Raw genomic sequence first — 9,084 nt, 5'->3', positions numbered from 1 at the left:
CACTGCTGGTGGGAATGCAAACTAATACGTTCCTTTTGGAAAGACATCTGGAGAACACTTAGAGAAATAAAAATAGACCTGCCATTCAATCCTACAATTCCTCTTTTAGGTATATATCCAGAAGACCAAAAATCACATTATAACAAAGATATATGTACCAGAATGTTTATTGCAGCCCAATTCATAATATCTCAGTCAAGGAAGAAGCCCAAGTGCCCATTGACCCATGAATGGACATATGTACACCATGGAATACTATGCAGCCTTAAAGAAAGATGGAGACTTTACCTCTTACATGTTTACATGGATGGAACTGGAACATATTCTTCTTAGCAAAGTATCTCAAGAATGGAAGAAAAAGTATCCAATGTACTCAGCCCTACTATGAATCCCATTTATACACAATTATAGCTCAAGAAGGGGAATGGGGAGAGAAGGGGAGGGGAGGGTGGAGGGAGAGTAATTGGTGGGTCTACACCTACGGTGCATCTTACAAGGGTACATGTGAAATTTACTAGGTATAGAATATAAATGTCTTAACACAATAACTAAGAAAACACCATGAAGGCTATGTTGACCAGTTTGATGAAAACATTTCAAATTGTGTATAAAACCAGCACATTGTACCCCATGATTGCATTAATGTACACAGCTATGATTTAATACAAAAATAAAAAATAAAAAAAAGATGTTTAACTGCATAAGAGTGAACCAGAGGAAATTGTCTGGTGATTTCTCATAATTTAAATCTATAAATTTACACAGATTGTCATAACTCAGACTATAATCTATTTTTATGATGTACATTCATATATACATATATATTTCTATGTATACCAGCTATTCATAGTAGAAATGAGAAAACGGAATAGTTATTATTTTTGTTAAGTGGCAGATATTTGTGAAAGGGTGTTAATGTGGCTTCCAAAGAGATTTTCACTTTTTACTACATTTCCTTATTAGTTTGACAGTATCTAGGGGGTGGGGTGGGGATATTCTGTTAGGTTTGTATATTTTGTCCTTTCTTTAAATAAAATGAGTATTACTTGGATCTCCTAAAACATTTCTGAAGAGTCATATTTTAAGGCCAAAACAGAAGTTAGACATGTTCCCTGCAGGTGCACCCTGGTCTCCAGGAACTTAGGCCCCATGTACAATTGAGTTTCATATTGCCAAGTGATTTTCAAGAAAAAAAAAAAATGACAGTCATCTAAATACTCTCAGAAAGCATGGGAGACAGGAAGGAAAGGTGTTTTCCCCATTTTAACATTAGTTTATAAATACTAATTCACTAACACTGACATGCAGTGGGTTGAACTTGTCAGCCAAACTAAGGGAATGGAAACATTTTGTCTAGAAGAAACAAAAGGGGTAGGAAGACACACCTGCTTTGCCAGTCTGTGACTCCCAGAGTGACAAGCACAAGTTCAACAACTGTTTCTGGAGCCTGTGTATCTGCCAGGCATTGTTCCAGGCACCGGACGGAAACCACGGCCCTCCTGCTGCTCACAGCCCCAGGCGAGCAGCCTGAGCTTGTCAGCCCTGAGAGTTAGATGTGTTTGGATGAGGAGGACCCTCTAAGGGGCCACCAGATCCTCCTAGCAATTAAGGACTTGCTTACTGGCTGCTGGGAGTGCAGCTATCCACCTTTTTAGAGATTAGAAGTAGCTGAAGAAAACCGCTTCACCTAAAATCAGACCCCCTTCCAGGGCAGCACATACCCAAAGACTTACAACATAAAGGTCTGACTCCCACCACAACTTAGGACAAGGGACATGTCACCATCAAGGTTTCCTGTGGAGTCACTTGAGGCCCTAATGGGGAACTGATTCAGCCAAGAAAGGGAAATCCGAATGCCTTAATGACTGACAGACCCTGAGATGACCCACACATCTGTGTGAATACTCCATCTAATGACTGATCAACACAGGGCTTTAAAACACCTAGTCCCCAACTCCAGAGAATTCTGAAAAGCCACCCCAGACCTAGAGCCCCCCTGACATTGACTGAGGGCTTTGGGGGCACTCACTTTTTCTGCCCAGTCCGTCCTTTCCACCCTTTGTGGGTGTAGACAATACTCTTTTCGGGATCTCCTTCCCAGCCTAACCAATCCGTAACATTGCACAAGTCTAGGAAAGTGGTGGGAAGTGCGAGGTCCCTGGCTCAGAGCCTCGCAGGGTCTCCCCGCCCGCTTTCCTCCTCTGTGGACACTCTCACTTAGGCCCACTGGCTTCTCCAGGGAGACCAACAGGGGACTCAGGGTGCAGGACGGAACTATGTGTGACCCAGGCTCCTCTGCCTTGACACGATTTGGGGCGTGGTCTCAATGCTCAAGGTAACAGTGGGCTTCAGAAGGCGACCGCCTCCCACATGAGAGCTGCTGCCTCCAGGGTCCCCTAATTGTCCCTCACCTCCTATAAGTCTTGCCAATCGCGAGTCTCAGGGAGTTTCATTTACCTTTTTTGGTTTCCCTTAACCCTGCCCACCCCTTGTAAAGAGTCCTTTATTGAACTCCGTAACCTACTTAGGAGCACCAACTGCCATCTGCCGTGTCCTGATAAATGCCAACCAGCCCAAGTGTGTGCGGAGGCCAAGCAGCCTCCTGAGAAAGTCCGCACGGACTGAGAGTGCGCTGGGCTCAGCTGCAGGCCCCTGCACCGGGACGGCCAGGCCTGGAAGAAAGCAGTCTGGGGTGCAGAGGTCTCGCTGGCAAGCGGCTTCACCTCTGAGTCTTAACTCCCCCCTCTACATACACCAGAAAACAACGGTAGCTACCTGAGTCAGGAGCTTTCATCTCTAAGGAGCAGAGAATCTGAACCCAGGTGGCCACGATGATCCATGTGTCTCCCACAGCAAGAAAGTCAGTGGTTGTGAGGCTGCTCGGTGACGTTCCTCGGGGCTCCAGCCGCCTCTCTCTGCAATTCCGCTGCTTTGCTCGGCCCTCCCTTTCCACAGCTTTGTCTCCAGACTAGTTTCCTTCACTGCCGAAAAGAGAGGACGAGCAACACCAGCAACGCGCCTCCCGGCTCTCACCTGGCATTACTTTCTTTCACCCAAACCGCAGAATAAAAGCCTTACTCTTCATTCTAATTGGATCAACGTAGTTTGCTTGTCCGCACCTCTACCAGTGAGAATTGTTCTGATTGGTCAGGGCCTGGATGCTGAACCAATCACTGGCAAGGAGACTAATCAGCAGGATTAATTTAAACTATTAGGCTCTGTGCCTAGAGCCAGAGGCAGGGCCTCCATTCTGGGTCACTTGCAGGCTTCCTTTCAGATGAAGGGCTCAGGTGAACACCAGCCAGGATTTCCAGGTGCGGGGTGGACCCCGGGGGCAGCAGAATCATGACACCCACCTGTCCCTCACCTCCAGCGCCCTCGGAGGCAGGCTCGGGCTGACCTGGCTGCGTACAGAGGAGGGCTGGCTGCAGGAAAGGGCACCGTGCCCTGGGGCTCTCCATTTTTGTGAAAGATTGATTTGGTCACTACCTGGTCTGAGTTGAGCATTGTAGTTGTGATTTGTGCAGTCTCAGATATGTAGGCTTAGAAAACATTCAATTAAAATAAATGACCGAGCCTCACATTCCCCGTCCCACAGCACCGTCTTTCACTTCCTACTGTAGGGCAGGTTTATCAAAGAGAAACGTTCCACCCCGACGTTTCCACTCATTCCTTGACTGCACTCAAAGGGCTGCTTGGCCCACTGTTCTCTCATAATTGTTCTAACTACAAGCACCCGCTGTTAAGCCAGGGGACTTGTGTCCGCCCCCGTTTTATGTGGCCTTGGGCGCCCTGCACACACTCATTTGGTCCTGGTGATTCTACACTGCCTCAGTCTTCTTCCTCGAGCTCTCGTCATTGAGGGGGGCGTGTCTGATTACTTACCCTCCTTACAAATCTTCTAAACGTTGGCGTTGTATTCTAGTAGTGCCCAAACTTTAGCATGAATCAGAATCACCTGGGGAGCTTGTTTAAACACAGCCTGCTGGCTCCACTCCCAGAGTCTCTGATTCATGAGGCCTGGAAGGAAGCCAAAGAATTTGCTTTCGTGATGAGTCCCCAGGTGACACTGCTGGTCTGGGACTCGCACTCTGAGGACCACGACTCTACCCAACTCCCTCTCAGATGCGAGATCCATGTAGCTGACGATGCCACGTGGACATTTCTCAGACGTTTCAGTGCTACTTGTCCAAAGCTGACCTCCTGAAGTTGCACCTCCATCCTCAAACTCAACGACTTCCTGAAGCCAGATTCTTGGATGCCCCCTTCATTCCTCCCTCTCCCTCGCTCCCCATATAATTACTTACCAATCCCTGCCTCCTCCATCGCTCAAATCTCTCCTGAATCCACCACCAACCACAACCACTAGCCCTGAAAGCTTATGTGTGTAACACCGCAGGGCTCCCCAGCCAGCCTCCAGCATCCATCCACTGAACCACAGTGAGCTTCTCCAAGTCAATTTGATCACTTCACTTTCTCATCTTAAGCCTCCACACAGTTTCCCCAATGCTCTTAGACAAATGCAAAGCCTATAGCATGGCCAGCAGGCTGAGGGCAGCACTCTCCATCCACACCTCATGCCACCCGCCACTGGGCACTGGCCACCCCAGACTCACCTCCAGTGCCCCACACGTGCTCTGCCCCTCTCTGCTGGAGTCCTGTACACTGATTTCCTCCCTGGCCAGCTCTCTCTGCCTTCTGACTTCACCTAGCTACCTCCTGGTCTGTCTTGGCTTCCCAAACTAGATTGTTTTTAAATTTTATAGAAATGTTTAAATACTGTAAGAAATTAAAACACCTGTACTTACTTGTTCTTCACAATGCTTTTCAAAACTATCACTAACAATTAAATGACATTTACTACTGGTGCATGAAAAGCAGAAACTGCTTCTGTCTTGTTTGTTACAGCTCAAACATATGAGGTCAGATAATTAAATTAGTGAACTTGTCCTCAAAAAAGCACACATGCCTCATGGCTGAACAGCACTGTGGACAACTTCAAAGTGCTCCCCTCGAAGCTATGAACCAACACCAGCAACTCGACCTCCCTTCAGAAAATTTGGAGCTCTTTTTCTGGAATGACCATTGGAGCTGTTGCTGCATGAGGTTTGACAATTAAGTTTGCAAACTTGTCCTAGAAAAAATGCTCTGAAGTGTGGGCTAGGCACTGGCATTGGTGCATAGATTCCCAAGGGGAGCATTTCAAAGACGACCATAGTGATAGTCAGCAATGAGGTATGTAGCACTCCTTCTAGGATGAGTTCTTGAATTTAATTGTCTGACCGCATAGCATTCAATAAATATTTGAAAAAAAAATGAATGTGTTTGGAAGCAGAAAGGAAACAAGCTGCTATCATTGGACCCAGAGGGCTGTGCAGAGGATGAGACTGCAGAGGATGAGACATTTGAGTTGGAGAATGCCACGTGAATAAGGACTTAGAAGTTTCTCTGAGTGATCAATCCATGAGTGACAAGGTTCTCACCTGTATCTCTCACACCTGAAACGTTTCTTAGTGCTGTGAGGAAGATTTGTGCTGTCCTGGACAGTGACCACCTGTCCAGAAACATCCCTGTTCAAATCCAAGTACTGCTTTTTTTATGCAGGAAAGAAGCTGGCCACAGAGAGACAGGTGGGTGGGTCGTTTGCAGGGCACTGCTCCAGTCCTGTCCTGAGAGAAGTGAAGTTTCTGATGCACCCAGATCTGCCTAGAGGTAGAAACCTCGTGGAGAGTCATAGTTGGGGTTAAGAAGGGAAGAGGGTTTCTTCCTGCCCAAGTTGACCTGGGAAACAGAAAATAAATGTACTAAGGTAGGGAACGACCAGAACTTAGTAGATGGGAGTCTACGTCCATCTTTTCAACCTGTGTGATCTGCAACATCCGTGTCCTTGTAAATAGCCACCCCTTTCCTACGAGGCATGTCACAGAGAGCTAACACCAACACAGGACTTACTGAGTCTAGCCTTGATGAATGATCTTCATAGACAAAAGTTCCTTGTTGTTGTCTCTCTTCTAAGTTTTAGTGGATCCGTACATGATTGCAAAAACGACTGCTATATTTTTCATTTTATTTTATGTTATTTTTGAGCCAGAGTCTCACTACTTAACCCTCGGTAGGGTGCTGTAGCATCACAGCTCACAGCAACTTCAAGCTCTTGGGCTTAAGTGATTCTCTTGCCTCAGCCTCCAAAGCCACTGGGACAACATGCTCCTGCTTCAAAGCCCGGTTGTTTTTTGTTGTTGTTGTAGTTGTTGTTGTTGTTTAGCTGGCCCCAGCCTGGATTGGAACCCTAGGTGTATGTGGCTGATGCCATAACCCCTCTGAAACAGGCTGTACATCCGTGTCTCTGGCAGAGCAGGCTTTTAACTGGTGATATATTGCCATCTAGTGTACAATAGCTGGTACTGCAATAGTCACCCCAAAGAGAATCTGACCCCAGAATACTGGAATCACACAGTTCCACAACTCTGCAAGCAGCAAACTGCCCTCCGAAGTAATGTAAAAAGCCTTGTGATTTTGAATCTTATTTTAGCTGGCAATGGGTCCTTTCAGGAATGTATTCAAAGGCATTTATTCTCAAGCTAGGATGAACAAACTCTCAGAAATCATTAGAGATAACACAAGACTATAAATTTCAAAGTCAGTGATCTCTTCAAAATTAGTTAATGGATATGCAAACAGATTCATAAATCTCTTATCAGGGGTATATTTGTACCACCAAAAATCTGAAAAAATAATAATGTCCAACAATGGAGAGTTTATTAAATACCAGAACATTTTTTAATCACACAAAATGATATTACTATAAGATGAAAATGTAATGACTTAATATTTTCACAACAATACGGAGTGTGCGTCTATACAGGTGGATATGTAAAATTCGAGTTTTTTAAAAATCCAGCATGTCCAGTATCATCCTACATTTGGGGGGAAGAAAGGGAGAGAGGGAGAGAGAATGAAAATGCAGATAGTGTCACCTCTGCGTGGTGCATTAAAAGTGAGTTTTCTTTTCTTTTTTTCTTTGCCCTTATTTTTCAGGTTTCTCCCATAAATATCAATGTTATAACTGGATTGCTTGTGTTTTCTAATGGAAATAAAACCACTAATATGACAAGGAGTTTATAAACACATTAAGCCTCAATTGTTGTTCTCCTTCATTCTTATCATTGGGGCTATTCTGCTCTTCGATGGTGTCACTGTAACTGTTAATATCAGATTTAGTGACACACGCCCTTTCGTATTAGAAAGTTTTCCAGTCGTCTCTTCCTTGGCCATGGAATTAATTATTTAATTTCTCATACTTGCCATGTAGGCTCAATAATATGACAAAGAGTTTATAAACACAAAAAACCACTGCAGCTGTGAGCTCTCGGCTGTGAATCTCAGCATTCACACTGTCTATGGGCATCGCGTGTTGGGAGCGTCACCAACAGCTCAGAGCAGCACCCCCAGAGTCACGATCCGGTGCTGACTGATCAGGACTGGATGTGGAGCACTCCCAGAGCCCAGAGAGAGGGTCGCTGAGGGTGAGAACAGACACTGCCGGGGAGGAAGGGCTTCAATCACAGGCTGCAGGGCAGATCGCGTTGCCAGTCATGGGGACAAGCGGGATGCCTTTCTAAAGACTTTTAAATTTTTAATAATTTTTAAAAACTGATTTTAAAATGTCATAGGAATGGCACTGCCACCATTTCAAAGTTATCAAAAATAGCAGGAGATTAAATCAAGAGCTGTTGATTAGCCGGTCCTATTCCCTCATTCAATAGATATTTGGGGAGAGGAACGCCGGGCACACCGTCCCTAGGAGCCTGGATTTATATTTCACTGGTGGAACATGCCAGTAAAATGGTTGCCAGAGATGCGCCTTTTGTAACGGTCCCTGATTTCTGCCTGAGATCTCCACTAAATTGGGACGTACCCCTACAGCTCAGCCAGGCAGCTCATTCCCTGTGCCCAGGGATCAGTCGGGCTGGGTTCCTGACCCCAGGAAAGTGTGTCAGAGTGAGACACAGTTCCCAACTTCGAGCTATCAGAGGTGAGGGGTCTGCCGCCTCTAGCTATGCTGAGAGAGGATGTGTGGTGAGAACTGAGGCAGCTCCTGCCGCTCCCTGGGCAGGTATTGGGGCAGGGCAGGCTGGCTCCAACACACAGGGAGAAACTGGGGTCTGAGGGATGGCTGGAGCCCACCCATTTCTCTGAACCCAGCTGTGATTCCAGAACTTCTGTGTCACTGGAGCCAACCCTTACCCTGTTTGGGTTTGTTTCTGACACTAACAAATGAAAACATCCAAACTGATATGTGATGCTGAGCAAACCATGGGGACCTGACAGTCACCGGAAAAAGTTTTCCTAAAGAAATGTCCTACAGATGTAGAAAGATGCACAAGCGCTCACCAGACTGGGTGGGCAAGGCAAGAATGAGCCCAGGAGAGGGAGCAGGACGCTGGGCCTGAGGCCGCAGGGCAGCCAGCCCTTGCACTGTCACCTGTCAAGGGCGGCACCCCCCACCATCTGTGGTCACCCACATGGCCACTTGGAAACAGCCGTGGTGTTTCAAAGCCCCTGAACGATCCCATCTTCCCCCCCCCAACGACATTTATTGCAAAGTGAAAGTCTCAGAGAGACAGAGATGGGTCATTCTCTGTGAGTGAAGAAAAGACCCAGGCTGAGCACACACCGCCTTTTATATGCTCGTGTGTTTGTCCCACCTCTCTCCTGCCTTTGGGGTGACTGACAGGTTAGGGTTATATAACAGATAGTAACAGGTTAGGTTATATATGTAACAGTTGCCTTACTACCCAGTGGTCCTCCCAGAATCCTTTGTGAAAGTGCCGCCTATGCTATGCTAAGTAGGTGGTAATGAGCCCCAAGAACCCCAACATTCTCAGTGACAGAGAAAGTATGAAGTGAGCTGTGTGGTGATGGCAGAAAACAGAAAAAGATAGGAAAGAAATAAGCAAGTCACACAGGGAAGTTTGTCGCACCAACTCCCCCTGCAGCTCTTCCCCAGAACAAACGGAAGACAGAAAGACAGAAGCCACAGTCCCGCCGCACGTATGCACCTGCGCACAATCCCAGTGATAA

Source organism: Otolemur garnettii, unplaced genomic scaffold (assembly GCF_000181295.1).
Source record: "Otolemur garnettii isolate 467f Iridium unplaced genomic scaffold, OtoGar3 scaffold00081, whole genome shotgun sequence".
NCBI classification, from domain to species: domain Eukaryota; kingdom Metazoa; phylum Chordata; class Mammalia; order Primates; family Galagidae; genus Otolemur; species Otolemur garnettii.
The sequence above is the reverse complement of the archived record's forward strand: the minus strand, read 5'-3'. Positions refer to the sequence as shown.